At 44.0% G+C, this 16600-nt stretch overlaps 1 protein-coding gene across 1 annotated transcript in view; it reads left to right on the top strand.

The window, feature by feature from the left end:
* Window positions 1-16600, top strand: part of GMDS (GDP-mannose 4,6-dehydratase) — a 370458-nt gene that overhangs the window by 352374 nt on the left and 1484 nt on the right. The gene's annotated exons all lie outside the window — the stretch shown is intronic.

Here is a 16600-nt window from a genome sequence, read left to right as displayed (position 1 = left end):
GAGCCTGAGCTACAATTGACTTTGAAAGTAATAACTTATGCTTGGAGCTTCCTTAGATGTATAGCCAAGGAACTGTCTGACTGCATGTGTTTTTACACATCTTTCAGCTAAATTAGAAATCCAAATGAAAAATGCAATGCATGGAGGTATTTTGGAGGCTAGTGACCTTCCCAGAGGACTTTGGGTCCATAAACCAGCCAGAGGGTCTCCTGGTTTCACAGAACCTCTCTTTCTTGTCACATGTGGTCCATTGGCAAATAGTAAATGGAGTTTATTCTATCTTAATTAATTAATCTGAAGTATAATTTGCCCCAGGGCTGGCAAGCAAACTGCTGGGAGGTTGATTAGTGGAGGGAACCAACTGTGCCAAACACCCTCTCCAGAGATGTGACCAAAGATTGAAGTACATTCATACATGTGAAAGCAGAAAAGCCTTGGGAAAGCAGAAGACAGGGACTGCACTGAGCTGGGGAGTAGGAAGACAAGGAATGGAGCCTCTAATGAAATGGGAAGGAAGGAAGTGGGGAGAAAGAAAACATCAAAGGGAAGATAAAAAGAAGCGTGAATCAGGGATACTGAGAATGTCTGAGGACACTTGGTGTAAGGAAAAACCAAGCTGGTTACACTTCCTGTGTTATCTGCTGGTACCAACAAAAAATAAATGAGATTAAACCAAACCCTGAAGACCTTAAGAAGAGACTCTGCTGCGGAGTTTAGTGGTCTTTAAGTCCAGCTAGTGGAAGAAGGCTAAATCAAAGAGATGTCCAGACAGCTCGTTTCTCCCTAGTGTCAAATGTGAGTTTAGCCCAGTGGGATGCCAGCAGCAGTGCTGGTAAACATTGCAAAGCTTGACTGTGTTAACCCACTTGGTCACTGCTTGGCCAGGCTGCTGTTGATCCCAGTGGAGGGTTGCATAAGAATGTTCAGATCCTTCCTCCCTCCCCAGAAATGGGAATTCCCTGCCCAAGTGTCCTGTCAGACAGCTTGAGCAGGGGGATTGGACTGGCAGTGCAACTCTAGCATGCTGGTTAGCACCTCTGACACTGTAAGGTGGATGATTTCCATCTTGAAGATAGCTCTTCTTGTGGGAAGAGCTCAATTTCAGAGAAGTGCTGAACTTTGTATGAAAATACATCACTTAAGGCACACACCTCAGCGAAAATTACCTGATGAGCACAGGAACTATCTCTAAATGTGCTTTTAGTATGTGGATTTGAATGTCTTAAGCATTATATATATTGCTGCACTTATTTTAGTTCTTATGTAGACAGGCACGAGCCTTCCCTGTGTTGTACTTTGTCTAGTTCACACCCATGCAAAACACAGACCATGCAGGAGTAAATCAAGTTGGTTGCACCTTTTGGTGAGATACCTGAATAACCATTCTGGATGCAAAGCAGCTGAAAACAGTGTTCTTTTTTATGTAATATTTGCATGCCTCCTAAGATGAAGATCACACACTTCACACTGTTACTACACAGTGATCATTACAGGCAGGATGGGCCCCATTAGTCATGTAGCTGGTCATTTTTGTGCCATTAGCAGAACTGCACACTCAGTTCTAGTACATGTGCACAAAACCAGCCTGCAATAACCTGCTGAGGATTGTTCAGAGCATGGTCCAGAGTCTCAGTCTTTATCACCATATTGATTTATGCTGCTTTGGTAAGAGAACTGAGCTAGGAATGACTTTGGTTGCTTGACTATTCAAATAAAGGAGGCAAAATTCTCCATGTGCTGCTGGGGCTGAAGGCTTTCAGCACTGCCATGCATGTGGTTTAAATACTGAGCTCAGTGTGATGAGTCAATGGGACAGAATGATTGGCTCAGACCATGGGAAAGACCTTTCAGATTATTGAGTCCAACCATTATCTAACTGTAACAAGGCTGGTGTCTTGTTACCATGTCCCTTAGCACCACGTATCAGCATCTTTAAAACACCTCCAGGGATGGGGATTCAACCACCTCACTGGGGAGCCTGTTCCAGTGTTTGAGAAGCCTTTCAGTGAAGAAGTTCCTTCTCATATCCAATCTAAATCTCCCTGAGTGCCACTTGAGGCCACTTCCTCTCATCTTGTCACTTCCTACTAAGGAGAAGATATCAATCCCCACCTCATTCCAACCTCCTTTCAGGGAGTTGTAGAAGGGAAGTAGCTCTCCCCTGAGTTTCCTTTTCTTCTGCTTTAGCAATCCCAGTCCCCCCAGCCACTCCTCACAAGACCTGTTTTCCAGACCCTAAGAAGAGGGATAGTGCACCCAGAGGCCAGCTGTAGGACACAGTTCACATCAGGAACAAGCAGCTACTGAAACTGTGCATTTAAAATACACATATGCAACTCACAGTGTCACTGCAAGGCATGAGTCTTTGCCATGAGACATTCCAAACCAGGTTACAGTAGCTCTGGGAACACTTTAACTGCCATTTCTCTTTTGTGCATATCACTGCTCTCATCATTTCTAATATGTATGTTGGGTTTACTTTTCCCTCTGCCTCTACAAACTTCTTTGCCTTAAAGGACTCCTGAAGGAAGTAATTAAAAAGTACATGGAGGAAAACTGTCAGAGCAGAAGGGGCAGGAATCCAAGGTGCTTAAGGGAGGTGCCCCAGATGCTCTTTTGGATGATTATTAATTTTTTTTTCTTACTGTAATTTTGTGATGCTGCTTATGTTTAATTACTCATGTTTTCCTAACCTGTGTGACAGGCGTAGTTTGAGGAGCATTGGCAATGGTGGAGCCATGGAAGTGCCGTCTGCTGCCTACGTGCTCAAGCAGGCAGTGTCAGGAGACAGCGCTGCCTCTTGATTAGATCTGAGGTGCTTGAAAATAACCCTGACTCTGATTATTTAAATAGAAACAGTGCCAAAAGAGGCTATGAAAAGTCAGAGCTCTCTTAGTTCTCGGCCTGGGTGGAATAGGGTTTAGTTGTAAAAGGTACAGTTGGTTTAATTGGTTCATAGAATCAGAGACTGTTTCTGTCTGAAAAGAATTCTAAGATCATAGAGTCCAACCATCAGCCTAACACCACCATGGCCATTAAATCATGTCCCAGAGTGTCTGCACATTTTTTTTAACACCTCCAGGGACAGTGACTCCACCACAGAATCACAGAATCATAGAATCAACAAGGTTGGAAAAGACCTCAAAGATCATCAAGTGCAACCTGTCACCACAGACCTCATGACTACTAGACCATGGTACCAAGTGCCACATCCAATCCCCTCTTGAACACCTCCAGGGATGGTGACTCCACCGCCTCCCTGGGCAGCACATTCCAACACCTAACAACTCTCTCTGTGAAGAACTTTCTCCTCACCTCAAGCCTAAAATTCCCCTGGTGCAGCTTGAGACTGTGTCCTCTTGTTCTGGTGCTGGTTGCCTGGGTGAAGAGACCAACCCTCTCCTGGCTACAACCACCCTTCCTGGGGAGCCTGTTGCAATGCCTGACCCCTCTTTCAGTAAAGATTTTTTTCATATGTGTCCAATCTAAACCTTCCCAGCGCAGCTTGAGGCCATTTTTTCTCATTCTGTCATTATGTACTAGGGAGATGAAACCAACCCCCACCTCACTACAATCTCTTTTCAGGTAACTGCAAAGAACAATGAGGTCTCTCCTCAGCCTCCTTTTCTCCAGACTAAACAATCCCATTTTCCTCAGCTATTCCTTACAAGACTTATTCTCCAGGCCCTTCACCAGCTTCCTTGCCCTTCTCTAGACATGCTCCAGCAAGTCAATGTCCCTACTGTAGTAAGGTCCCCAATACTGAACCCGATATTCCAAGTGTGACCTCACCAGTGCTGAGTACAGGGTCACCATCACTTCCCTACTCCTGGTAGCCACACTATTCCTGATCCAGGCCAGGATGCTGTTGGCCGCCTTGGCCACCTGTGCACACTGCTAGCTCATGCTCAACTGGCTGTCAGCTAGCAGCCCCCAAGTCCTTCTCTGCTGGGTAGTTTTCCAGCCACTGTGCCCCAAAGCTAAAGCTTTGGGTTGTCTGATGCCTTGGTTGTGTACTGCTGCAGTGAGGTGTTGTGGGTAGCGTGGCTTAATGGGTGGTAGCACATCAGCTGCACATGAAACCTTTTCTGGTACTTCCCTAATAGTAAGTGAAGGTTTAATTATTAATTTGTGGATCCTTTATAATGCTGAGGAGCTTTTGTGACAAGTCTGAACACTTTTCTGTTTATTTTCTTTTTAAAATGGATGGGATGATGCATTTCTAAAAGGTTCTGATGAAGTCTGATGCTTTTTGGAGCAGGAAAAACTCAGGTAAGGCAGAAAGCATTCCATTGCAGGCTGCATTACCAGTGCTCTGCAGTGTCCCTCCTTGCAAATGAGTGTGAATCCCTGCCTGAATGAATGGCAATGACATGAGATGAATCTGTTCTGTGTTGCCAGCCTTTGCAGACTTATGATTGATGTCATATTAGCATGTTTTGTTTGTGAATCTGTCTTCATAAAGCAGAAGGTTGTGGGATCCTGTGATCACACCTATCTCAACTTTTCAATGTGTGAAATTTTTGCTCTGACCTTTTACATGTAGAGAAAATCCTTGAACGTGTGAAAACGAAGCCTTCAGAGCAGAGACAAACCAATAAACTCTTGAGTTCTGTTACTCCCAAGTCAATAACAGGGAGCTGGAGGAGAAAATGTTTGTGTCGTTGTGTGAGAGAGGCTGTGAAAGAAAATCCAAAGGCAGAAACAGAAATGAAACTTTAGACACACAAGAAATGCATGGTTAAATAATTAAGGTGCTGTATGTCCTCTCCTCCTTGGAGAAGTTTGCTGCTGTGGAGTTGCTCACTACAAATCAACAGCAAGGACTTAGGGCAAATGATGCCAGACACAGAGTGATGTGTATTCTCCATCTGGTTTATTCGCAGTAAGCTATATATCAGAGGAACACAGAGAGATACAGCCTGGTTTCTCTTCTTGCTCCTCCCTCTCATTCCAAGGTTCTGGTAAAGTCTAAGTCATCCTGCCTCCCATCCCCATCCTGTTCCCCACAGTAAAATGGGGGAGTCAATGCTGTCTTGCCACTGTAATGTCATTACTGTTGCTTAATTATGTAAAGCCTGTTTCCTTCTCTGGTGCTCTTCATAGTCATTGCAGCGCTGCTGTGGAGCAGTTCTGATTTGTCTCCATGGTGTTACATCTTATTGAAGTCTTTCTCAGCTTACAAAGGGAATGAAGCTCCCCAGATGTTCTTCTAGTGTTCTTCCTAGATTCTCAGAGGATGTATGACAGCTCTGTCATTCGTGCCCCTGTTTCTCTGCCCTGACAGAGCAAGAATCAGGATTAGGCTTGCTTCACTGGGGCAATAGGCAATTCCTCTGCAAATGGTCTCAGGAGACGCTTTCCCTGTAAAGGAACCAAGTGATGAATGAAGCATCTCATGTTTTAAATGCTTTACAGGTGAAAGTGTTGGGATTCTGAGTCTGCGCCTACTGCTGCATGTGTCTGAGGAGTTTGCTTTTAACTGTGAAGCTATAGGAGGAGCAGTAGGTAGGGCAGGACCATTAGGAAATTATGTTTGCCTTCTGTAGTGCTTTTTCATATTTGACTGCTGCAGGGTGAAATAATGAAAATATTTTTTGGTAACAGGAAAAAAAATTCCTTTCTTGTTTAATTGAAAAAGTTGGAGAGAAAGAAGGTGATGGAAAGGACAGATTTCAACAGGTGGTATTTGCATTTGGGGATGCTTTGAAAGGAAAGGAGCACCTTATGCATGATTTTCAGGGATATATAGCAAAAGCACTGCCAATTTGGGAGAATTTTATAGGCAGCTACTGCGAATGGTAAGAGCAATAAAAGAATCTGCTTTGTACCCCTGCTGAAACTGGCACTGTGAGCTCTAGGGGAGCTTTTTGCTGTTTTAAAGCTTATTTCAGCATAGCTTCAGCCCTGTCAGCAAGCATCTGTTGTGGTACTTAAACTGTCTCCCAGACCCTGCAATATCCTCCATGAAATTCAGAACCTGCGTGAAGAGAAAGCTGGCAGTGGTGTGTGATGGGTACCACTGGGAAAGAAAAAGGAGCAGTTCTGTGGGGATACACAGAGAATGCATGGGGAGAAAGTGGGAAATGGGAAAACAGTCAAGTGAGAAAGTGGTTGTAGCAGAAATGAGAAAAAAAACCACCAAAATCTCAGGGTGAGGTGACATTCTGAGGATGAAGGAAAGATGGGAAAGTAAGGCTGGGTTTAAGAGGAACGGAAGAATGATACTCAAAAGCAAAATGGGATGAGCTTGAGTAGAAGAAAGATTGGGAGAGATATCATATTAGGAAAGAAAAATGTCATAGCGTTAAAAAGAGATAAATGTGATTTTACAGGAAATAAATTAGCCAAAACATGGAAATATTTAAACAACAAGGAAAGAGAGAGAAATTAAAATGCCAAGGAAATAGCAGGATGGAAGAGAACAAAATACTGGGCTTTGAAAGAAAATTGAATACTTGCATTAATTTTGCTGATTTCTTGGAAGATTTTGTGGTGTGGGGGATGTCTGCTCTGAGAGAAAGTGAAAGATAGAATAGGAAAAGCTGTGGGTTGTTTTTTTAGCCAGGCTTTCCTGCACAGGAAGTGTAATAGGAAGCTATTTTTTATTAACCAAGATTGGAGAACATGCAACAACACAGCCACCAAAAATGGTGTGGAAAATCTGTTGGTTTCATTATTTTTCTCCCCACTCAAAGCAGAAGAACCTGTGGCCATTGGCCAGCAGGAGTCTAAGGGTCAGGTTATTGAGCAGCAGGATCAGTGACCTGAATAGCTATTGGAATCTGTGTGTCTTTGAGTGGGCTCCAACCAACATACATTACAGGCCAAAAAAAGAAAAAAATTATTCTGAGCTCCTTGTAGCCATTAATAAATTATTTAGTGCTCTGTCCTGTCTGCCTGATGAACACACAAAAGGGACTTTTCTGATTTCCTTTAAAAATGTGGAACACATTTTTATTATGGAGATGTTCTGCTTGCTGAGCAATGTTTTGCAATCAAAACTGTCAGGTTTCACTAGCAACCATGAAATGCTGATGCAGAAGAGATGAAACAGTGAGAGCCTTGGACAGTATCCTGGAGGTTGTCAGGTGGAATGATTGGTTTGGCATGGCCATGTTGCTGAGTATGGATGAGGGCTTTATTCTTCCAAAAGCTGTGAGATACTATGACAATACTCAGCCCATATCTCTTAACACTCTTGCAAGGGGCTGTGAGGCAAGGGAGAGGGGAGCACGGTGCCTTTATATGCAGCAATAGCATGGGTTTCATCTGCAAAGGAAATATTCAGCTGACCACCTTTCCTGCACTTCCCAGTAACCAGTGTTTCATCTTCTCAGTCTGGGTTGAGCACAGATGCAGGACAGAAACACATTTGTTTATGGGCAGGAAATGCATAATAAGCCTTTTTATGGAGAAAGCAGGAGTTTGGGACATTAAATGTGACCTGCTTTGTTGCACACCAGTACCTGCAAAGGGTTATTCTTTGTAGTGTCCTACTTGGACTCAAGCACTAAACCTTTCATCAAAGTAAATCTGATTATTTTGCACATGCTTTTCCTGAAAGGATGTTATGATTTTCTAGATGTTTGGTGGCTGGTGATAAATTAGGCTTTTATGATGTCATGTGAAAGGCCACTGCTTGGACTTCCTTCTCAGCCAAGCGTGCTGGAGAATACATTTGGGACTACTCAGAATCAGAAATTGTCCCACCTTGTTTTACTTTAACCCTTCTGTGGGTCATTGTTTACTAACTGGAGGTGTGCAAGCAAAGATAGCTTCACTTCAGTAGGCAGAAGCCCCACTGAGGCCCATTCTGAGTCCCCTCCATATGCTGTCTGTGAAAGGATTTACCTTTTTTTCCCCTCAGCTCATGAGCTACCTTTAAGGCTTTCACAACTTAAATTCTCTCCATATATTGTGTCTGGAAAAGGGTTTTCAAATCAGATTGGAGGTTTTAGTGAAAAAGTGGAATGCAGTAAGGTGCAAGGGAAGGTGATGCTTCCCATAAATTCAGGTTTATGAGTGTGTAGAGGGTGGCTGCTTCTAAAAACCAGCCAGCAGTAAAGGCAGGATGTAACTCTTTTGTCCAGAGAAGATGGGAAGAAAGAATCTGCTTCTCTCTGTCCTTCCCCCTCCAGTCTTACCACAAGAATCAGGGGGCAGAGGTTCATACATCAATAGAAAAGGGAGGGGAGTGTCATCTCTCCTGCCCAACATTTGGACATTAGGAAGAAATTCTTTATTATGAGGACAGGAACAAGTTGCCCCAGGAGGTAGCAGAAGCCCCATCCCTGAAGAGCTTCAGTGTCAGGCTTGATGGTACTCTGAGCAACCTGGTCTAGTTGGGCATGTCCCTGCTTACTGCAGGGGTGGTGAACTAGATGACCATTAATGGTCCCTTCCAACCCAGTGCATTCTATAACTCCATGATCATATGACCTGAGCCACAGCCAAGCCTTCAGAGTGGTGAAATGAGCTCTGAACCCAGGGCAAAGGCAGCATCTGCTGTTCCAAGCAGGGTGTCATTTTCTCATGATACGCTCCTTACATGAAAAATGAAAAGGAAGGTTAAAGAAAGCATAGCCCCCAATGAATAACAAAGGTGAACTACTATCAACAGAGCCCTCAATATAGTAAGGACATGGACTTCATGGAGTGGGTCCAGAGGAGGGCCACAAAATTAAGCAGGGTGTTGGAACACCTCTGCTATGAGGACAGGCTGAGGGAGTTGGGGGTGTTCAGCCTGGAGAAGAGGAGGCTCTGGAGAGACCTAATAGCAGCTTTCCAGTACCTGAAGGGGGCCTACAAAAAGGATGGGGAGAGACTGTTTACAAAGGACTGTGGGGATAGGACAAGGAGCAATGGCTTCAAACTAGAGCAGATTTAGATTGGATGTTAGGAACAGGTTCTTTACTATGAGGCTGGTGGAACACTGGAACAGGTTGCCTGGGGAGGTGGTTGGGGTCCCAGCCCTGGAGATATTCAAAGAGAGGCTTTGACAGGACTAGGTGACCTTCGGAGGTCCCTTCCAACCCAGATCCTTCTGTGATTCTATGATTTTGAGTAAATTAATGTTTTTTTAGGGCAAATATCACAGCACATCCTTTAAAAAAAATATATAATTATGTTACCACAACCAAGGCTTTGATTTTTTTCAGAGCTGTGAATAGCCACAGGGGCAGTAAATTCACCACAACCAATGCATTCTGTACAAGAATTCATCCTATGGAGGAGTGATATCCCACTCATCATAGAATCAGGGAACAGTTTGGGTTGGAAGGGACCTTTAAAGATCAGTCTAACTCCTGTGAGGTCGGCAGGGACATCTTCAACTAGAGCAGGTTCCTCAGAGCCCTGTCCAACCTGACTTGGAATGTTTCCAGGGTTGGGGCATCTACCACCTCTCTGGGCAACCTGGGCTCTCTCACTACCCTAAGTGTTGAAAATTTCTTCCTTCTCTCTAGTATAAATCTCCCTCTTTTGTCCTGTAACAACAAACCCTGCAAGTCTGTCCCCATCATTGTTATCTGCCCCTTTAAGTACTGACAGGCCACAATAAGGTCTTCTAGAGCCTCAGGCAAACTGAGAGGGAAACACCCACCTTGCTGCACCCAGCTTCTGGAATTCTGCTGGCAGCATCAGTGCTTTCCCTGCTGCAGGGGAGCACCCATGGGACCTTGAAAAGCACCGGTGGCCCAACATGCTGCAGGATGGGAAAAATTTATTTGCTGGGAGGATGCTCTAGCACTGAATCTGTCTGTCCAGAGAGGTTATGGACTCTCCTTCTCTGGAAAGATTCCAAACCCTCCTGGACATTGCAATCCTGGGCAACCTGCTCTGCATGACCCTGCCTTATCAGGGGGCTTGGATTAGATGATCTCCAGAGGTGCCTTCCAAACCCCACCATGCTGGAATTCTATGCAGAACTCCACTGATCCCCATGGAGGATGGCTCCTGATAAGCAGTCTCAGCTCATGATCCAAAGTGAGCAAAATTCAGCACTGGTTTCAGAGATGTGGAGCTGTAATTCAGGAGGAATTTTATCAGGCTCAAGGGACAGTGCTGGCCAGGACATTTTCTCACCCCTCACTTGGCAAATGGACAGAAATGAATAAAGCTCAACCCTGCATGGGGCTCTTGTGCTGGCAGCTCTGCTGATGCTTGCACCATACATGGGGGCCATGCTTGTTCTCCATCCAGGGGCATGCAGGCTGTGGCCTTGTGTCCATTAACTAGGAACACCACCACCATCCAAGCTGTGAGATTCTGTCAATGAGGCTCCCAAAGCACCCAGAGCTGCCTCCTCCTGCTTAGCCACTTTATCTGTGGTGTCAGTGGGGCTGCCAGAAGTGAGCCTGTTTTCCCAGAGCAGAGCATTGTTCCCAGTCTCCGGCTGCCCTGCTGATGGACAGTGCCACCCCTCCTGGCTTCCTGCGCAGACCAGACAGCTCACTGTTTTCTTCATGCTTCTTATCACCCGTATCACCGAGAGAGGGCTGGCTTCAGCCCCAGTTGGGACTGATAGGCAGCAACAAGGTGGAAAAGGCACAGAGCAGGAAAGGAAAGAGGAGAGGATGGAGAGCGGCTCCATCACTGCTATTGTGGCACTAATGTTTATTGCTGCTCCGAGTTCATTCACCTTAACCCTTTGGAAGCTGGTCAGATTGAAGATTCGCATAGTGATAACATAAAGCTGCTGTTCTAACAGCCTTGGTTCCTGGAGGAAAAGCCAAGGCTGTGCTCAGGTTTATTGACTGGGTGGCTCATGTTGATGCCTTATCACTAGAGGATGGTTGATTCCTGAGATAAAACCTTCCCCTGAAAATGTCCATCACTTGCATCCTGCGGAGGTCTGTCAAGAGGTGGAGGGACTCAGCACCGTGTGGCTCTTTCCCCAAACCTTTCTTCCCCCTCCCCTTCCCACTCAACATGCCTGTAGTAAAAATGGAGCTTTCTGAACAGGGAGGGTATTTGCATAGGAAAACATGATGGGGGGAAAGAACATTATGGCCATTATTTAAAATGGCTTTTAGTTACATGTGAGTTTCAGCCTGCTGGTTGCTTTTACCTTTTCCTGTGGTTCTTTGCAAACAATACCGTCTTTCTATGCAAGCCTGCTGGCCCCAGAGTGGAAAGCAGCCTGTTCATGCTGCATTAAAACAAATTTAGATCAGGAACCAAATTCACTGGCATTCCTCTATTCCCTGGGTACCCTGACTGCTCCACAACTTTGCTTTTCTAGGAAGAGTGGAAAGAAAAAAATGAAACAGAGTGACGACACGTCATGGCTCATCTTAAATTCCTGAAGATGATTGCTCTGCTCCTCATTAGTCTTGGGCTTCACTCATTGATAAGGTTTATCTCCAGTCTGCTGATACTTACTGTGGAGATAGGAGCCTTTATAATTATCCTGCTTTTTTCTCCTGTTGCTATGGTTATTATAACCAATGTGACCCTTTGCAAAAAGTCCAAGCCAGTGCTCTCTGCCTTGAGGATCTCCAGAAGTACTTACAGAACTGTGCTTACTGCTGTGACTCCTTCTGGGAGCTGAGCTTAGCTAAAACACTCATTGAATTGTGGATGTTTTCAGTCTCTACAGCTCTGGGTTAGTGAGACCTTAGAACTTTCCTTATCAGAGTGCACAGAAAATAGCTTGGCTGTTCCACTGCTCTCCATGTTGTGCCTGGCTGAAGTCATGATGTCCCCAGACCTGGTGGCAAGTGCAGGAGGACGTTTAGGAGTCAGGGTGATGGTGGAAAACTGCTTTGTGAGCCACAGGCAGTCGCCTGACTATCTGCAGCTTTAACACGGCTGTTCTCTGTTGCAGTGAGCTGCAACAGATACCCATATCTGCTGTGGGGATGACTGAGATGTGCCTCATGAATCCTCTTTGTGCACCCAAAGGTGCACAAAAGGGGAGACTGTTTCATAGGATAAACTCTGAAATATGTATTACCAAGATAGAACTTCTCAGCAGGGCCTGTCGTGAACAGTATAAGGGGTGGTGGTTTTAAATTAAAAGAGATTTAGACTACATTTAAGGAAAAAGTGCTTTATGATGCAGGTGGTGAGACCTTGGCCCAGGCTGCCTAGAGAAGTGGTAGAAGCCCCATCCCTGAAAATGTTTCAGGTCAGATTGTTTGGGTTTCTGAGCAACCTGCTCTGGTTGAAGATGCCCCTGCTTACTACAGGGGAGTTGGACTGAATTACCTTTAAAGGTCCCTCCCAACCCAAACCATTCTGTGTTTCTATGATCATGGTGAAAACACAAAACTAAAGGTTAATAATATTGTCTCATCAAGTAGCTGTGTTTGTGGGAAACTTTGTCCCCCAGGCTCTTGAAACCCTTCCTGACAACACTTCTGAAGCAAAGAAGTGCAGGACTAAACAGGCGAGGCAGAGCCTCTGCCAAGCTGAGTTTGTGCTCTTCGCTCACAGGAGCTCTGATGTAACAAATCATCTTCCACACGGTCGTGCTGACTGTGGACGTAACCCTGGCCACTTTTCAGCAGCAGTAAAAACTGTTGTGTGCTCAGATCAAGCCTGTTTATTTTTAGAGGTAAAGCCTTGTGTGTACTGCAGGGAGTGAGGCAGGGCACGGTTCCATCACAGGTGTTTTGCTGAGGGCTTGAGCTCGGCTTTATTCTGCTGTATGGGAGCAAAAGCTGGTGCTCAGCGCTGGCTCCAGCCAAGTCACATTGTAAAGGGAATCAGCTGAGCCACAGTAACAAAGGAAACTTTGGCCTTCTTTCAGGCCATGCTATCTCCCTTTTTTTCTCACGTTGTCTCAAGGCTTTGGATTTTCAGCTGAAGTTAATTGCATGAGGCAGCAGCACATTGCACAGTGAAACCAGACCAATTGCTGCGCCCATCAAAATCGCAGTCATTATGACACTCAGAACTATAGCTCGGGAAATAGGATATTTACATTAAAACACTTCACCTTTTTATTTTGTGGCTTTCAAAACAAAGGTAAAAAATGCCCAACCACATTGAATAGCAAATTCCTCCCTGCTTACCTGTGTCTGTCTGTGTGTGTGTGACTTTGGACAATCAGACTGAATAATCATAGTCTGGATCATCAGGTTTTGCAGTAATGGGGCATTTTCTCACTTACAGCAAAGGTAAAACAGAAGACCTCCCAGCAGATGAAGTGGTTCTTTTCTCCCAGAGGCTGACACAGGACAGTGACAGTGTATATATCTATTTATAGAAGGGCTCACTTTGACATTAAGTGGCAACAGAGAATTTGACTGCTGTCTTTTCCATCTTCCTTACCTTTAAATATATACCGGGAGGTTATGTCTAATTCCTAGCTTGCAGACAAAACTTATCATTATTGTTCACTTCTCTTCATTGTATTGGTGTGGAAAATAAGGTCTCGTTCCTCCCTGAATGGATAACTGAAAGCCTTTGGGTGTTCCCAGGTCTCAGTAGCTGAATCATCAGGGTTTTCACAGAGTCCTCCAACGGCTTTGCTTTCCCGTCAGTACTTAAAGCCCGATGCCCACAAAGTTATCCTGCAGGAATGCATAACGCCAAGTGGCATTGTGTGCCTTTCCATTGGGAACAGGGATCCTGGGCATTTTACACTCAGCAGCAGAAGCTGTTTATTGAGAACAGCCCCCATCCTTTCCCCCCCTCCCCCCCCCCCAAAAAAAGCCAAACAAAACAACACCAAAAACCCTAAACCACCCAAGTTTTCTCCAGTGGAAACTCTCTTTTACTTTCTGATCTGGTGTGCCTCCAGAAAGTAAAGCCCTAACACTGAAAAGTCAAACACTTCAGTGACTGGCGTGACAGAGGAATTTTGGTTGTGATTTTTGTGTGTGTGTGTTACTTTTTTTCCCTTTTGGAAGCCTGACAGACACATCTCTAGTTTCAGTGGGTAATATAAACAAGCAGCCATTCTGCTCCATCAGGAACTTTTAAAAATATTCTGATTTTATTGTAATTACCTTATTGTTTTCATATTATGAGCTACTTGTAGAAAAATACAGGAAACACCACTGCAATACAATCCTTTAATCAGGAATAGCTTTGCTCCAGTCATCATTTCCATTCAGCGTGAAACTTTTGGCTAGTAAGAACGCAACCAGACCTTGAATTTAGGTGTAATCCAGTGTTAATATTAGGCTGTCAGCTGTGCTCTCTACCTAGTAACTTCTGTTAAGAGAACCTTGTATAACCTCCTAGGAGACATTTTGTCCATAATGCTGCTTTCAAGTCAATCTAACTGCAAACTCATGTTTCACAGCACACAAACTTCTGTAAGAGAGCCACTGGAAAATCTTTTAACCTAACTCAGCTGGGGAATCTCTATTATCATATATATTAAATCCTCTTTTTATCTTTCTTTTTTTTTTTTTCCCCTTTGCTCACAGATGATGCCATAATACCTTTCATGCATCACTGTTAAAGGACAAGAACTTTTAAAGGGAAAACATTTCTTTTTTATGCTTAAATGGGGTTTTTTAATACTTAAATGGTTTTAATGCACTCGTTGGTTGTGTTATTTCTGTGTATTGAAAACAACTTCACTCTTAACGGATTCACAACCTTCCCCCAGCCTGCTTTTGGCCTCTTCAGCAGCTGAGTGTTTATGGGTCTGAATGAAGGGCTGGAATTAGGTAAAGTATTGTTTATTTTTTAGATAAACTGTTTTAACAAAAAGCATTTGTCTAAGTTAAAAGACTGCTCCCAAGCTGTTCAGCAGCAGAATGCAGCTACCCATGACCAGCAAAATCAATTCATTCCCTTATTCCCAGTCCATTTTTGAAGTGGGAAGCCAGTATCCCCGGATAAAGCTGCATTTCAAAGGATGTTTTCAGTGTAAAGATTGTGGATGCAAAATTGTTGCTTACACAGCACTTATGAAAACGAAACTCTGCCTTTTAGGATGTGGATTTTATGACTTAAAACTAGGTGGTATTAAAATACTCCCCTTCCAGCTAATGGCTTGAATTAGGACTGAATAAAAGGGAATTGTTTTTATACCAAGATTATAATTTTGAGAAGGATTTCCTCATTTCCAGGCACATATATACACATGTATATAATGCAAATTAAACCAAACTCCAGATAAAAGGCATGAGCACATTAGGGTCTGGTCCAAACTTTATCAAAGCTAGTGTAAGCCTTTCCCTTTTCAAACTGGAATTTTCTGATCCATGCTCACACCACCCTCAAAGGGATCCCATGCAGGCTGATGCAGTTTTGCAGGACCAGACCTCAAATGTATACTGCAGTTTCTAAAAATCCATTTAGGGGTTGCAGCAGGAAATAATTTCCTCTCCTTTTAGGAAATCAGGGCATTTTTTGGTTTCATATTGTTTTGTTCTGACCTGCTTGTTTACTCTTTCCCGAAGGCAGGCTGAAATGTTGTCACCCTAAAGCCTGGGGTAGCACAAGTGCTGCCAGGAATGGCCTGGGTAGAGGCATTTGTTCCACATCCCTTCCTTCGCTGCGGTGTTTCCTTTGGGAGATTTCCTCTGCTGCTGGAAGTGAGATGACTCGCTTTCTGGAGCACAGTTGCAAAGAAGAATTTCCTACATTTTACTGCACAGGATGAGAGGGTATTGGAAGCTAGCATGACCCAAGCCACACATGCACGGAAGATAGCATCTGAGAAATGTAGCGTAGGTAAAATTCTACAGCCCAAAACTGCTCCTTTGCTCCACCTCTGGTCTGAGAGTGGGAGAGGGAGATGAACAATCCCTGTGTGTTTCTGGAAAGCCTGCTGTCTTACCAACACAAAGTCAAATGCAAGAGTAAAATTCAGCCTTAGCCTTGGGTTACTTTAGTTTCCTTCAAACCTGGACAGATACCACTTCAGTATTTATTGTTACAGATAAGCAAAGCTTGTGAAGAGAGATGATATATTTTATTAAATCAACACATACCATTAGAAAAGGAATATTTAAACATGGGGTTTGAATTTTAAAGGAATACTTTGTCTCTTTTTTTCTTTCATTCAGCCAGAAATGCAGTGGAAGGAGTTTTTGCCTGTGTTTAACTTTGTTGTGTTACTTTGGTTTACCGGTTGTGGGGTCATTTCGGTGTGGCAGCACCTTTAAGAACAGTAAACCAAATATGACCAATGGTCATATTGGTAATGGTTTCAAGACAACTTCTTCCCTTTTAGGAGATATTTAGACTTTTCTTTGCATGTGGATGCTCAAAATACACCGTGGGGGTGTGTGGTGGGGGGACAAATATGTAGGTGTTCAAAAGCTGGCTGCTTACTACTGTTGTATATGATTGCCCACATTCTCACCAGTCAGCATCATCTGCCTGTGATCGTGTTTTTATTTGAAAGAGACTCATTGTTATGTTTGCTCTGTGATTTACATTATTTAAACAAATGGGGGGGGGAACCCATTTGAAACAGCTCATTCAAGAGCGTGACTAAGATATATGACAACTTCTTATGAAACGTTCACCATCACACGGCTGTAAGGCTGGAGCTCTAACCCTGTGTGTGCACCAAAAAGAAAAAGAAAACAAAGAATTACTCTTTCAGCCAGAAATAGCCTGGTGAAAGGATGCTGCCTCCTGGTGATTTACAGGCACATGAGCCTCCACTAAAATTGCATCC

The sequence above is a fragment of the Dryobates pubescens genome, chromosome 9 (genome assembly GCF_014839835.1).
Source record: "Dryobates pubescens isolate bDryPub1 chromosome 9, bDryPub1.pri, whole genome shotgun sequence".
In the NCBI taxonomy this organism is placed as follows: domain Eukaryota; kingdom Metazoa; phylum Chordata; class Aves; order Piciformes; family Picidae; genus Dryobates; species Dryobates pubescens.
This window is presented reverse-complemented; position numbering and strand designations above follow the sequence as displayed.